Consider the following 5,599-nt stretch of genomic DNA (forward strand, 5'->3'; position numbering starts at 1 on the left):
GCCCAGGTGCCGGCAAGTGCGCGGGCTGGCCGCCCTCCTCACCCGGGCGGGCCCGGGCTGCTCCCCAGGGGCCTGCGGCGCCGCCGGCGTGCTGGTGTCTTGGTCCCCTGGTGGTCACCCGCCCCGCACCCCTCCTCCTGCAATGATCTCGTCTGTCCTTTGTTCCCTGTGTGCTTTTCCCTTCTTCTCCCCGCGCTGTAAGCCTCCCAGGGCCGGGCAGGGGCAGATTACTGCCTGAGGCCTGATGGAAACTTCTTTTTTTTTCTAACTGGCTTGCTTCATGAGATTTCTTCATTTACTTCCCCTCCTTGGGTCTGCTTCCCCATCATTAGGGTGAGCGATGGGGCAAAGCCCGCCCGTTAGTGTCCTTTCCACTGAGACATGTCACAGTTCCCCTAAAGAAGGGGCGCAGCAGGATGGTCTGTCGTGACTGATGGAGGATAAATCAGCGTCTGAGCTGTGTGACTCGGATTTCACAGTGAGGGTTTGCGTGGCGAGGATTTACCTTCTGTCCGGTCCCAGTGACCCTGCTTCACTGGGGCATACTCGATGGGGGGTGCAGGTGGCCCCTGCTCTGATGGGGCACATGCTGGACGCGAGAGACCGAGGAGTAAGGAGAAGTAAAGGAGGCACTTCCGGGTGGGGATTAGTGCCCTGGGCTCAGGGGAGGCTCTCTGAGACAGTGACACTTAAGCTAAGACCTCTGTGACCCAAGGAGGCATGAGATCTGGGAGGACAGCTGGGGAGCGGGTAATGGCTCGGACACAGGTCCCGAGGAGGCCAGACCAAGCCAGACGTGCCAGAGAGACAGAAAGAAGGCCTGACCCTCTGGAATCTAGGAGTCAGGGGGCGGGTGCCAGAAAGGTCAGAGAGAGGGGCCGGGTCCCACAGGGAACCCGAGAAAGCATCTCTTTCTTTAACATTTGGCTCCGGATGTGAAGTGTACATGTGAACCTCAGGATTCCAGAGGCCCCCCGGGGTGCCCAGCCAGGGGGCCATCAGGAGGAGTAGGCAGGCATGTCCAGTGAGACCAGTGGCCTTGAGCTGGGGTGCAGGGGCCCATGAGTTACTCTGCTTTCCCCCCAGCTGTGCATGAAGCATCACAATGACGGCTTTGTCTCCCCTTCTTTCTGGAGGGATTGCAGAGAAATAACAATCAGAGGTTGCCAAAGACATCTTGGATCGTGTAAAATCCGAGGTTCCTCAAGGAGAATGCCAGGTGTCCAGGAGGGGGAGGGCGTGGAGGGGGACGGAGGTCCCTGTGGTGACAGAGCTTTCTGAGCCAGTCCCAAAGACCCCTCTGACCCTCAAGTGACCCTGGACAGCAGAAGAGGGAGGCCCCCAAATGCGTAAGATTGGGGTTCCCTTCAGTCTACCAGAGGAGGGTGTCTGAGTTAAACACGATCAGAGTTTTAAAAAGAAGAATCGGGTCCCCTCTAGTGCATCTGTTTGTGGTTGTAAGTTAGCACCCAGTCCAGAAATAGGGATGCCGAATCGTCATCGATTCGATAGGGAGGTGGAGGGGCCCTGAGAGCAGGCAGGCGGGTGACCCACCCGGGGCGGCGGGGGGGGGGGGGCAAACCTCGGACTCCCCTGCAGGGACCACGCAGTCTGGCCACGTGGGCGCTCTGCTGCTCTGGGTCCTCACCCACAAGGAGGGGGCCGACGTGACCTGCCTCACAGGCGTGTTGTGAGGCTCAAACACAGATTCCTACATTCTCAGTATTTTCACAACAGGGCCTGGTGCTCCGTATGCACTTAATAAACATGAGTGATTCTTGATACCGTGGGCCCTAACTGGCCAGGCGGGGAAGGCCTGGCCTACAGTCAGGACGGTGCCCCAGGCAAAAGGGCAGCGGGCGAGACCCCGGGGGAGAGTGCATTCTTTCTTACAGATCCGAGTTGAGTGGCCTTAGCAATGCCCAATACACTAGATGGGTGATTCTCAGTGGGATCAGGGCCCGAAGGATGTGCAGAGGAGGAAGGAGCGATTCTGTCCCCGGGGGACTTGGGGCAGTGTCTGGAGGCATTTTTGGTTGTCATCCTGGGCAGGAGGGACCACTGGCATCCAGTGGCTGGCGGCCAGGGTACTGCTGCACACCGGACAGTGGCCCTGGGTGGTCCCCACTGTGGAGGATGATCTAGGCCGGAATGTGGGCCCTCTGGCCCAGGCGGGCAGCAGAGGCTGGAGCGCTGGGCGGGGCCCAGGGTGGACCGGACCTACGGTTTTGTGCCACCGACAGAATTAAGCCCCCACAGCTGGCAGAGGCCCTTCGGGCTGCATTCTGGAGGGTGGGTTAGGATGCACAGCGGAGGTGAGCTCCATTTGCAGCATTTCAGGAGTAAAACAAACAGCGTTTTGCTTCTGAATGTGGAGTGTGTCAATGACAAAGCTAGAGTGACCGAGTGAGGGGTTGGTGTCCTTTCTCCAGGGGAAAACTGCATGGAGCGGGGCCGTGCCACCTCACAAGCAGGGGAGAACTTCCCCGAGGGGTCGTGGGCACGATCGAGTTTCAGGGAGCCTTAGAGCCACAGGGCAGAGACGGGCCTGGCCGGCTGGGAGGTCGGGGCTCCTGGGTGCCGTGAGCTAGTGAAACGGAGTCGGAGGGGCCTGGCTGTTGGGTGTGAGGTCTCCTCGAAAGGGACGCGTTTCCCGGCTACTGAGGCAGGTTTAGGACGTGGGCCGGGCCACTGGAGGCCGCCGTTCTGAGGGTCCTGATGGGTGAGACTTTTAGAAGGTGTAGGCGACAGCTTGGAAGGGGGCGTTTGTGGGGAGGAGAGTTTGGGGATCAGTCACTAGAGAGGCAGTTTTATTGTCTGCACAACACTTCAGATCCCCTTCCACGCGCGTGTGCACTGGGTGTGTAAGCCCACCTGTGTTCTTAAAAAAGTTTATTTTATTTTATTCATTTTTAGAGAGACAGAGAGCACAAGTGTATGGGGAGTGCTGGGCTCCTGAGTGAGATCTGGGGCCATGGCAGCACCCGGGGGTGCTGGGCTCTGCTTCCTCCCCCGCAGTGGCTTGCTGAGCAGCTGGCCAGCAGCCACCGCCTGTGAACCCAAAGGTGTGCACTCTCCGGCCACTTCCGGGAAAGGCCTCCTGCCCCGGTTGTGAACCAGGCTCCCACCTGCTCCTCGGAGCTCTGGGGGCCATGCCTGGAGCTTTGGCACCGGGAAGGGCAGAGGGCTTCGGCTGTTCTGGCCACAGAAGGGCGTCTGAATGGATGGGAGCGTCACTCCCGGGGAGCTGGACTTTGCACGGAGGGTGGTGTCCTCTGGAATGAGGCGGGCGTGCTGGCCTGGGTGCCGCTTACGTAACAGAAACAACCAGAAGCTCTTACGGAGACGGCTGGTCTGGGAGGAGTGTGTGCGGTGCAGCGAGGGCCGGCCGGCTGCTCCCTGCTGCAGCTCCGGGCTCCCGGCGACGGCCCGGCCTCTGGGAAGCCTCCGAAGCCGGCAGGAAGGTGTTGGAGCGTTCCAGCTCTGCTCCAGCGGACGCGGAGGGGGATGCGGACGCGCGTTAGGTCAGCGGGAAGAGCCTGTTTCCTGGTTCCCTTAAGTAACAGCATTGAGTGTCACTTAATGCTTTCCTTCAGGAAATGTTTATTCTTGAGCATCTCCAAGGGTGCTGCGCCTGGAGCCCGCTGCCCTCCACCCTGCATCCCTGCAGCCCTCCAGACGCAGAGTTCTTAGCCCTCCAGCTCAATGCTCAGCCGCGGTTGCGGAAGGTTCTAGCATTCCCGAATCGGCAGCAAACCACATACATTTGCACAGACTACTCGGCTGCCTTGAGATCGGTGCAGGAAGATGAGGAGGGCGATGAAAGGGGCAGGCCTTCTGGAGGGCTGGGGGAGCTCCCCCGGGAAAGGGCTCCTTTTTCCCCCTGCAGTTTGCTTTATTGAGATGTAAAGTATGCCCACAAATCCACACTTTTGAGGCATGCAATTCAGTGGTTTTTAGTGGATTCATAAAGTCACGTGATCATCACCACTCTCTAATTCCAGAACATTAGCATCTCACGAGATGCCCCCGGGCCCACCAGCAGTCCCACCGCCAGGCCCCTACTCATCTGCATAGATCTGTCTCTTGGACATCCCTTTAAATGGAATCACACACTATGTGGTACTTTAAAAAAATTTTTTTTAAATGTTTATTTAGTTTTGAGAGAGAGCACATGAGCACGGGAGGGGCAGAGAGAGAAGGAGACACAGAATCCGAAGCAGGCTTCAGGCTCCGAGCTGTCAGCACAGAGCCTGATGCGGGGCTCCAACCCACGAACTGTGAGGCCGTGACCTGAGCTGAAGTTGGACACTTAACTGACTGAGCCACACAAGTGCCCTGCTGTGTGGTCCTTTTTGAGGACTTTGCAGAAGGAATCTGTTTTTGACCCCCTGAGAGCAGAGTCACGTTCCCGTGGTGGGCGCGTGACCTTGTGTTAGTCCGCTCCTGTTTCGAAGGGCACCGAGCCTGGTCCCAGCCCGGGGAGCACACCCACACAGGAGTTACCTAGTGACTCTCTGCTGCAGCCCTGCCGGTGAGCTGGGTGAGGACCGAGAGACCTGGGGACAGCGTTCCCTGCCAGGAGGTCCGCAGGGCAGGAGAAGCCCTGGACCTTGGGCGGGAGAGGCAGAGGCACTGAAGTCCGGGAGCAGCCAGAGGGCAGCTGGCAGGGGACCCACGGGGACCTAGGACACAGGCCGATGAGGAGGCACTGGGGTGCAGCGGGGAGCGGCGAGGGAGAGTAGGGGTCTGAGAGCCATGGGGAGGGCCTGGGAGAGAGGAGGGCTGGGTCTGCTGCCCCGTGTGTGCAGTGGGGCCAGGCACCTGTGGGTGAGCACGCCCTGCGAACACGTCCTGTGCACCCGCCGACCAGGGGCTGTGCCACCACGGGGACACCCTGGGCCCAGGGCAGGGCGGCGAGGGGCAGACACCCAGGCTGGGAAACGGGGCTCTGGGGCCCGGGGGCAGAAGGCACAGGGGAGCCAAGGGAGGGGCACGATCCAGTTAGGAGGGCGGGCCGCTGTGCCCAGTGCTGCCAGGGGTCCCTGAAATCACAGCACGGGGGCGTGGGAGCTGGCGTCCGGCCGCGGCCACCCCACCCCATCCTGCCCTGCGGCCTGAGCGCCCTGGGTCGGCGCTTGCTGGACACCCCGCTTGCCACACAAAAGGCCAGGGGAGAGGGGAGGTCACGGTATTGACAAGAAAGTCACCGAAATGGTGGGAAAAGGAACTTTGTGGCAGTGGGAGGGGGACCGGCTTGGAGGTGAGGGTCCGTGAGGTCCGAGGTCTTCGTGGTTGCGTGGTCGAGGAGCCTGGGGGCGGGGAGGAGATAGGACCATGGGCAGAGGCTGGCTGGCTTTACAAAGGTCGCGAGCAGGTGCGTGTGGCTGGATGCATGGCACAGCTCTGTGCCCTTGTCTGCGGCTGCGGCGGGGACTCCAGCTTTCGGGAGCCGAGGCCGCCCGGCTGCCCGGACACCGCGGGGAACCGAGCCGCTCATCCTGGCCGAGGTCTGCAGGGGGGCAGGCTTCAGGCTGGGTTTGGCAGCTCAGACAGAAAGGACAGGCGCCCACGTCTTGCCTCGGCCCCCTTCCCGCTC

This window comes from Suricata suricatta, chromosome 14 (genome assembly GCF_006229205.1).
Source record: "Suricata suricatta isolate VVHF042 chromosome 14, meerkat_22Aug2017_6uvM2_HiC, whole genome shotgun sequence".
In the NCBI taxonomy this organism is placed as follows: Eukaryota; Metazoa; Chordata; class Mammalia; order Carnivora; family Herpestidae; genus Suricata; species Suricata suricatta.